This window comes from Electrona antarctica (genome assembly GCF_951216825.1).
Source record: "Electrona antarctica genome assembly, chromosome: 8".
Taxonomy (NCBI): domain Eukaryota; kingdom Metazoa; phylum Chordata; class Actinopteri; order Myctophiformes; family Myctophidae; genus Electrona; species Electrona antarctica.
This window is the reverse complement of record NC_136789.1, coordinates 53581978-53592684: the sequence shown is the minus strand read 5'-3', so window position 1 is coordinate 53592684 and position 10707 is coordinate 53581978. Positions and strand designations below refer to the sequence as shown.

General features: G+C 41.3%; 1 protein-coding gene across 1 annotated transcript in view; it reads left to right on the top strand.

The window, feature by feature from the left end:
- Positions 1–8585: 8585 nt before the first annotated feature.
- mepcea (methylphosphate capping enzyme a) overlaps positions 8586–10707 on the top strand; it is a 43539-nt gene continuing 41417 nt past the window's right edge. Inside the window, exon 1 of the mRNA XM_079507212.1 lies at positions 8586–8947. The gene's annotated coding sequence lies outside the window, so the exon portion shown is untranslated. The remainder of the gene's footprint in view (positions 8948–10707) is intronic.

The following is a 10707-nucleotide window of genomic DNA, read 5'->3' as shown; positions in this document are numbered from 1 at the left end:
GCTGCAACGATAACGCAATCCAGGGACACAAGACACCACCGTCCAGAATATATAACTTAAATCTATGCTGAAAGTCAAAAGAGAGCAAATAACTCCTTCTTTTGAAGTCCATATGATGTCACAGCGATATGACATCACAAAATCAATGTGATGGAATCAACATGTCATCCGAGATCCATTAGGAATACTGTACTTGATTACATTTATGTTGTTGCATAACACTGCCACAGTGCCATGGGGTGGAAGACATGAGCCTTATTGAGGGGCGCTAGCCCCTCCTATATTCAGCTATTAGTGTAGATTTTCGTCTTACACAAACATTAAATTCCCATTGACAATGAATGGAGAATTTACGTCATATGTGTTTGAGCAAATCGGTATTTTTGTCTTAGATAAACATTAAATTCCCATTGACAATGCATGGATAATTTACGTCATGATGATGTATGATGATAACTAGTGCCCCTCACTTCACACGGGTGTGATTCTTATCATAAACTGAGTGGAGTGGAGCAAAAGGTACAACATAGTATAAAGTAATACTCAAAAATCAGTCAGATGACTGCAGTTGATTCAGAACGCTGCTGTTCGAGTCCTACAAATACCAAGAAAGTGGAGCATATCACTCCAGTTCTTAAATCTAACACTGACTCCCTCCCTGTGTGTCAAAACATTATTTCAAAATACTACTGTATAAACCTTTGAATGGTTTAGGGCCAAAATACATCTCTGATATCATGAACCAGATCTCTCGGATCACCTTCATGGGGAAACGTCTGCTTTCTGTCCCTAAAACCAAAAATCACACCTGTGTGAGGTGCTCTTATCATCGTACATCATCATGACGTAAAAAATACACTATATGCCAATTTGCTCAGATACTATGATGTAAAATTCTCCATTCATTGTCAATGGGAATGGAATGTTTGTGTAGGACAAAAATCACACCTGTGTGAAGTGAGGGGCGCTATATATACATCTTTTATGAAGTCATTATCAGACAAAACAAACATGGACAAAACAAACATTAAACTCTGTCCATGTCAATGGCGTTTTTAATGTTCCTTTAAGGAAAAACAAACATTAAACCTGAAATAGACACCATGGCGATTTGCTCAGACACTATGACGAAAAATTCTCCATTCATTGTCAATGGGAATTTAATGTTTGTGTAAGACAAAAATAGACATTAAGCCGATTTGCTCAGACACGATGACGTAAAAATTCTCCATTCATTGTCAATGGGAATTTAATGTTTGTGAGGGACGGAAATCTACACGAATAGCTGAATATAGGAACCACATAACAGGGACAGGAACCTCATGCTCTCAACAGTAAAACCACCACCATCACTATCACCACTGCTCCCATAGAGCTATAAGGCTGCTCCCATAGAGTTATATGGCTGCTCCCATAGAGTTATAAGGCTGCTCCCATAGAGTTATAAGGCTGCTCCCATAGAGTTATAATAGTGGAGCAGATTACTGAAACGATCGTTCACTTGATGGTACAAGCACCAAATTTGGCACACAAGTGCTTCAGAACCTACTCTCTCAGAAAAGTACGTTGTCCACTTGAAAAAACTAAATGGCCACCATTTTTCAAGATGGCCGCCTTTCAAAATGGTTTTAAACAGTGTTTGAACTATAGTTTGATTGAATAATCCTATTGTGATGGCCTATACATCGAAATGTATGTTTCTGAGTATGAGAAATCCAATTCTGCATTTAGCAAATCAAAATTATTGAATATTATGATGATACAATGGGAATTAAACAAACAGCTGGGGCAGATTAAGTCAATATTCCATAAGAATCTTTCACACAGTTAGTAAACCACAACTAAAGCTAGTACGCTACAAGCATACACTGAACCCCATGCTGAGTCTCACAGCAGTGATGTCACCAGTGTGTCCTGGTTGTGCTTTGACATCACTCTTATATACAAAATTACAAACCAATAGAGCTTGATCACAGCATTTCAATGAATGAGGTTGCCCTTCAACAATATCGGTGATCAGACAGCCTCCGAAAACGTTAATTTTGAGTTGCGTAATAGCCGCCATCTTGAAAACTGGCAGCCATATTGGAATTCAATAATTGACACCATTGAGTTATTCCAGTCAGAATACATTCATTTTGATGTTTGGATCAATGTGTGGATCACACATTTCTGTTCATTAAAGTTATACGTATTTATTTGACGAGGTGGCCATCTTGAAAACTGGCGGCCATCTTGGATTTTCAGCTGGATAACGTACTTTTCTTAGAAAGTACATCCTGGACATCATTTGTGCCAAATCTGGTGCTTGTACCACCAAGTGAAGGATTATTATGGAATATGGACTTAATCTGCCCCACTTTATAGTTTAATTCCCATTGTATCATCATAATATTAAATAGTTTTGATGTTCTAAATGCAGAATTGGATTTATCATACTCATAAACATATATTTCGATGTATAGGCCATCAAAATAGGATTTTATAGCTCAATATAGCTCAAACACGGTTTAAAACGACCTCGAATGGCGGCCATCTTGAAAAATGGTGTCCATTTTGTTTTTTTCAAGTGGACAACGTACTTTTCTGAGAGAGTAGGTTCCGAAGCACTTGTGTGCCAATTTTGGTGCTTGTACCATCAAGTGAACGATTCTTATGATATATTGACTTAATCTGCTTCACTATAAGGCTGCTCCCATAGAGTTATATGGCTGCTCCCATAGAGTTATAAAGGCTGCTCCCATAGAGTTATATGGCTGCTCCCATAGAGTTATAAGGCTGCTCCCATAGAGTTATAAGGCTGCTCCCATAGAGTTATAGGGCTGCTCCGCTCCCATAGAGTTATAAGGCTGCTCCCATAGAGTTATAGGGCTGCTCCGCTCCCATAGAGTTATAAGGCTGCTCCCATAGAGTTATAGGGCTGCTCCCATAGAGCTATAAGGCTGCTCCCATAGAGTTATAAGGCTGCTCCCATAGAGTTATAAGGCTGCTCCCATAGAGTTATAGGGCTGCTCCGCTCCCATAGAGTTATAAGGCTGCTCCCATAGAGTTATAGGGCTGCTCCGCTCCCATAGAGTTATAAGGCTGCTCCCATATAGTTATAGGGCTGCTCCCATAGAGTTATAGGGCTGCTCCCATATAGTTATAAGGCTGCTCCCATAGAGTTATAGGGCTGCTCCCATAGAGTTATAAGGCTGCTCCCATAGAGTTATAAGGCTGCTCCCATAGAGTTATAGGGCTGCTCCCATAGAGTTATAAGGCTGCTCCCATATAGTTATAGGGCTGCTCCCATAGAGTTATAGGGCTGCTCCCATATAGTTATAAGGCTGCTCCCATAGAGTTATAAGGCTGCTGTAACAGCCGTTGGCTGTTTATGATTATGTTTGATTAGTGGTGATAAATATATATGGTGCTGATGCTATCAGGTCTATATATATTTATTAGTAGGCTTGCTTAGCTGTACTAGGATAGGGATGCCTATTATGTTGCCTGGTACTGTGTGTGTTGCTTCTGTCCCCTGCAGGTGCTGAGGGTTATGTCCTTGATGAGTGGCTGCCTTGATGAGGGCCTGGTGTGGAACCAGGTCAGCCCTCATTGGCCAAGCCGGTCATGGGACGCACTGAGGCCTCAGTGCATCTGCCATAAAAGACATTGTATGCCTGGACTTCGGGATGGGAACACTGCTGCGTGTGGTGTGGGAGCACTCCAGCGTGTGGCCTTCCCTCCAGCCGACTGCTTATGTGTTTCATGTTAGGTTTAGTTGTAGTTCCATTTGTCTGTCTGTTAGGTTGTGTTTGTTCAACTGTTCCACTTCATTCAGTCATGTAAGTGTTCATTCATTCTGGGCTCACAGAGCCACTCTGTCATTATCATTCATATCGTCATGCACTAAAGCCACTTTGTAAGTTATTTGTTGAACTGAGCAAAACATTAAAGCAGATACTCTTTTATGAGCCGTGTTGTTCTTTCATACATGTTACGGGCAGTAAAACCCCTAGACTTGAACAGTTCGTAACACTGCTCCCATAGAGTTATAAGGCTGCTCCCATAGAGTTATAAGGCTGCTCCCATAGAGTTATAGGGCTGCTCCGCTCCCATAGAGTTATAAGGCTGCTCGCATAGAGTTATAAGGCTGCTCCCAGAGTTATAAGGCTGCTCCCATAGAGTTATAAGGCTGCTCCCATAGAGTTATAAGGCTGCTCCCATAGAGTTATAAGGCTGCTCGCATAGAGTTATAAGGCTGCTCCCATAGAGTTATAAGGCTGCTCCCATAGAGTTATAGGGCTGCTCTGCACCCATAGAGTTATAAGGCTGCTCCCATAGAGTTATAAGGCTGCTCCCCGACGCTGTGTCTTCTATTTTTGAGTCTCCTCCCACCAAGTGGTTAAGAAACTGTTGGACGACCAAAAACACTAACTGGGGTTCCTTGCATGTGCTGAAATCGGTAACTATGAATACAATTTACAATTTACAATTTAGGCATTTAGCAGACGCTCTTAATCCAGAGCGATTTACATTAGGCAGGAACAAAAGTATGGGAATACATCACATATATAAAATGCATTTATCAAGAAACATGCGTAAGCTAAGAACGTAACTAGAACATATCTATATAATGACATGTCACTATACATATTAACTATACATATATACTATGCTATACATATGTACTATGATGTCCTATGACTACATACAATGCAATTATTGTGCTGTCTACATGACATGCTATAAGTCTGTTTCAAATGCTATCTAAGTCTAAAAAGTGCTATCTAAGGGGGTAGGATAAGTGCTATGGGCCATGATGGAGTCTGAAAAGGTGGGTCTTCAGACTACGGCGGAAGATTGGGAGTGATGCTGCAGTTCTGATACGGTTTCGAAGGAAGCAACAGCTATATTTGAAATAGTCTCGCTCAGGGCCCTGCAAGCTGTGGGCCCTGGAGCTTAAGCTCCAGGGATTGTTAATCCGGGCCTGCCTCACTGTCAAAGACCATCCTATATATATACAGGGGGCAGTACGTGGGTGGAAAGCGGAGAAGAGGCAGGCAGAGAAAGTGGACAAGAACATCAAGGAATGGACTGAATGGCTGCAGCTTCCTCCAAACCCTGCTACGCAGTACGCACAGCAGAAGATCGAGAGCGCTAGAGATCCCTGACTGTCCAAGTATCCACCATGACACCTATGGCCATAGACATATAAACGTATAGACGCCCTTTCCGGCTCTGGAGCGCATGTGCTCAAGGGAGGGCAAAACTTTCCCGAGATTCCTTGCGAAGCCCCGCGGAAGCATGAGCGTGCGTCACAGAGCGCATGTTCGGGTCTGTAAGTCCCGGAAAAGATGCGCTGCAGATTGGCCAAGAATCACTTGAGTGGCAACGTGACGTAACGTGCCTTCCACACTTCCGGGCGGCGTACTTCCTCTCCCAGTGTAAATTCTTCCGCCCCTCCTTCAACACACATCGCTCCGACGAACTGCAGCGGCCAATGAGGCATCTATTTTTGAGTGGTGCAAACCACTCCAACAACCAGCTTTGTCTGTTTGTGTCTATGTATGTGTGTACCTGTACGTGTGTGTACCTGGTTACTATGGTCACTGACATTACGTCAGACCACAGCTGATCAGGCTATATAAGACCTTGCACCACTCAGTTCACACGGGTGTGATTTTTGAAATATCTATGCCTATGGCCCCCTGCCTATAGCCTATAGTCCATGGGATGAGCGAGCGAGCGAGTGAGTGAGTGACTGACTGACTGACACACTGACTGACTGACTGATATCTGGAACAAACTCCCAGAAATGTTGTTTTTGGTCAAAAGGTTAAATCACTATATTCTGATATTAATCATTGCTATGAGTCAAGTGTGTGTTCAGTAACAGGGGTCTCCTTGTCTCTCCAGCTCTAAACATTTTCAGCTATAAACATTTTCAGGTAGGTGACACATTTTCAGCCAATCAGGAGAGAGTATAGCTATTTATGAGCTTGCTTTAATCTTTATAGTGTTCCAGTTCCAATTTTGTCTGCTCATGTCTTTGTGTCATATACAATTCCACTAATTTAATCTGTATCCTGACTGCGTTCTTTATCCTGATTGGATAAAATTGGTATTCCAGTTTCAGTTTCGGTTTCTGAAACTGCATTTTCTGCTTAATAAAAAACTGGAGAGACATGGAGACTCCTGTTACTGAACAAACACTCTATACTATAGAGCGTCGCAGTCCCGCCCCTTACCATGGACCAGGAAATGAATCCCAATGCATTTTTCCCATAGACATTTCGTAAAGTATTTATTTAAAGACCTTTTAAGCGTCGTACGAAGCCAACTCGAGTCGTGACAAATCATGACAACACACACAATATTTTGGACCAAACAAATAATTACATAGAAGAAAAACAACAAAAAAAGTGTTGTAACCTGCCGTTTTTTTCTTCTTTCTAATTATTTTTTCGGCCCCAAAAATTGTGTTTGTTGTCATGATTTGTCACGACTCCAGTTGGCTTTGTCCGCGGCGTAAACGTCTTTAAATAAATACTTTCTGAAATGTCTATGAGGAAAATGAACGGAGAATCATTTCCTGGTCCATGGTAGAGGGCGGGACGGCGACGCTCTATAGAGTGTTTGTATTGCAATAGTACTCATTGCTATAGAGTCTATAGCAATGAGTATACTATTGCAATATAGAGCGTTTTAACACTTAAGCAGAGCTCAAGAACCTGATGTTGGATAGGAAATTGTGGAGGGCAGCGATCCAGGAATCCCAAGTTGGTGTTGGCTAGACCTCACTCTCGCAGCAACTAACTTAAAGGGATATTTCACTTTCAAAAAAACTTTTGGTCATTTCATCGTCTACTCAGGCTTATGTGAACACCCCAGACCGTTTTTAAGTTGCTTGATTGATCTGTAATTAGATATTTGATATTCATTTTAGCTGCCCCACCCCCTTCCTATACAAACCCATTATAATATAAAACTCCATTTTAACCATGATAGATTCATCGAAAACACCCGACCTATTTTCTGTTGACTGATATTGTCCGTCTAATACGTGAGGGGCCGTGGTTTGTCATTTACTGTTTTCATTTATTTTTAATAAGTATTTTTGATTTTGTGAGGAGGAGCTGCAGCTGGAGCTGCAGGGCAGCAGGAGGTTCTTTTCCAAAATAATTATTACAAATAAATGAAAACAGTAAATTACAATCCACGGCCCCCTCACGTATTAGAAGAACAATATCAGTCAACAGAAAAAAGTTTAGGTGTTTTTGATGAATCTATCATGGTTAAAATGGAGTTTTAAGTTATAATGGATTTGCATAGGAAGGGGGCGGGGCAGCTAAAATGAATATCAAATATTTAATTACTGAATCTAGCAACTTAAAAACTGTCTAGGGTGTTCACATAAGCCTGAGTAGACGTTCAAATGACCAAACGTTTTTTAGTAAGTGAAATATCCCTTTAAAGAAAATCACTTACACTACCTCTCAAACACAACTAAAGGCCGTTCTGGTTGACGCTGCCTTTTGAGTAGGCCTAAATTAACTTTAGTAACTATACATTGCACCACTGGCCAGAGCTACCGGTACAGTATGTGAAGATTATGGACATTCAATATTTTAGGCTATAGATTTTATCATAAACAAGTACAACATTTTCCTCTGAATGCAGATTTATAATAGCATGAAATGCACACATACTCCAGTATAAGAAGTATTTACTCGTATTTGGTATTCAATAGTTACATTCTACCACTGTTTGTGGTAATATGAATTAAGATTGATTGATTGATTGATTGATTGATTGATTGAAAGATGTATTAACAGTATGCGGAATGGGTACATTTCAAGCCCAACTGAATACAAAAACTGTTAACTGTGGACACACCATAAAGCATTACACTTGTTTACAATAGGGTCTACCATTTTCAATTCATCAGAACATTTAGAGACGTACAAATAGCCTATATACACGTCTATATAAAACAGGAAATCATCATTAAAGGAGGTAAAAGGGGATTATGATTATGCACAATAGATATTTTTGGTTTTCTTCTCATAAAACGTCGCAATGAATGATGATAATGCAGTTGGATGTTTTGAATGTCTTCCTTTTGACATCTCATATCATCTCATGTCGACTTTTCCACAGTGGAAAAGCCTGTTTCCTATATCGGCTGATTGGCAGATCCGGTCTAGAGCCCGCCTACTGCATCCGGTAAGGTCCACATACAGACACAGGCCATTTCCGTATCCTCTCCATTACCGGATACGCAACCTGCAGAGCGAATTGACCCCGCCCTGACTGAAGCAGAACGGGGAGATCATCGCAGATGTCTGCGACGCCATGCCTGACAAACCCCCGCCCCCCCCTGAAAATAGCCGATCTACAAGCCCACAACGAGTCGCGGAAGATAAGCGCTGTGAGCTTGTAGATTTCCTACGTTCAAGATTCTGTCTCTTGTCTCTTGTCTTGAAGTAGTACCTGCTTATGAGTGAGAGACATTCATCTCTCGACTAGAGAGAGAGAGAGAGAGGGAGAGAGAGAGAGAGACAGAGAGAGAGAGACAGAGAGACAGAGAGAGAGGCAGACAGACAGCGGAAAGAAGGAAAGGAAGGAAGGAAGGAAGGAAAGGAACTGAAGCCTCCATATCGTTACACATTTACACCAGGGCGCGCGCGCACACACAGTCACACACTCACTCACTCACACACCATAGTTATTCATCTCCGTGTATTGACGTACATTGATGTTAGCGTTAGCACCCTCCCTGTCACACACACACACACACACTGTGCACACACTCATTCACACGCACGCAGACAGACAGACAGACACTCAGTCAGGCAGACAGGCAGTAAGACAGACAGACAGACAGACAGGCAGTAGTCCCAGTGCTACATGGCTGGTTGAGGAGGAAGAAGGAGGACATCAAAAACTGTGACTGTACGTTGAGGTGGGTGAGTGAGGCACACACTTTTTAAAAAATACATACATACTTTTTTAATTTTATTTCCCTTTTTTAAAAGGTCGACAAAATTATGACGTATTTTACCAACTTTTTAAAAATTACGTCATTATTTTTGGCACGGTTTAAAAAAAAAGGTTAAAACATAAATAAAAAATAAAAATAAATGAAGAAGGAATTGACACTTGTCGAAGTATCATGTAAAATGAAGCCTTATAATTATTGGTGTGTGTTGGATCTGTGTGTGTGTGTGTGTGTGTGTGTGTAGTACTGTGTATACACATGTAAATAAAGTCGAGTCCATTTTATTTTGGTTGGATGAGGTGGTGTTTTGTGTTGATGTTTCTGGGTGTAGCGGCATGTTGGTTTGTTTATCTGTCCGTTTGATTTCATTCGGGCTTTTTATTCGGCGTTTTAGTTGTCGGTATTGTGGAGGAACCGCAAAGCAACAAAACACCGACATGTTGGCTGAACGTTGAGCCGACGTTGTGCTCCCCCTGGCCCGCTGGCTGCCGCTGCTCCACTCCGCTGTGTGTGTGTGTGTGTGTGTGTGCGTGCGTGCGCACTGGGGGTTAGCTAAAGTGGCTAGCTTCAATGCTAACTAGCATGGTGGTGGTTGGTTGGTTCTGTGTGTTCACTGTTAGCTTTAGCCGTGTGTGTGTGTGTGTGTGTGTGTGTGTGTGTGTGTGTGTTGTGAAAGGGGGGCGGAGAAAATACAAGCACAGCTCAGAAGAAGCTTTGAATCACTTGCTATAGATAACTACCTTTTTAGTAGTTACTTTTATATACTTTTCATTATCATTCTGGTTCCCTCCCAAAACATCACAGATCTGCAAGCTCACAACATGTTGTGTGTGAGCTTGTAGATTTGTGCTAGTATTATTTATTCATGTGTGATTGACCTGTAAAATGGTTGACTTTGCAGCACACTTTGCTTTATATATTCATCAATCATACACAGAGGTATGTCTGATAGGGCTGCAACAACACGGCTATGATAATCCAGTATGGATTATTCTCCGTCGTTTATCCATGTCAGGATTATTCTATTCAACAGTTTCATTCATTGAATTGGTACCTAACAGTTAATGGGTGTTTTTTTTTTGGTGGGAAAACATCAATTAGTATTTTTGCTCTTGCTCAAGCTCAGAGTCCCCCCGAAAAGTGCAAAGTTAATATTAACCCATTCTGGACCGGGAACCCCTTTTGGTGTTTTAACTACCGTAAGCATTATGTTATACTTTAGCTATTGAAAAATAGCAGATCTACAAGCTACGAGCTCGTAGGTCTGCTATTTTTGAAAAATCGTGAAAATGCAGCACAAATCTTTGAATATATATTCTTTCAGAAGACTTTTTTGAATTTTTCGACGTCAGGCCTTTAAACAGCGATGCGGTCTGCGTCACTTGTTATTAACTTTACACTTTTTGTCAGACAATGGGCCTTATTCATTCATGTCAATAAAATAACCCCAAAAGTCCTAAACCGTCATGATACGTAACATTACTGCGAGTGTTTAAAATCCTCAGTTTAAATGAGGCTTTCAGAGGGAGGGATCCAAAAGTGCAAAACACGACATTAATTGTGATATTGTCCACACATTAAAACAATGAGGGGTTCCATTTAGATAAAGTGGGGGGCTTTTTTGCATGTCGGTGGCCCAGGGGCCCATTATGTCATGGTCCGCCTATGCTGAGTACAATATATTTATTGCCAAAAGGTTGTGACTACATAATTGTGAAATTGTG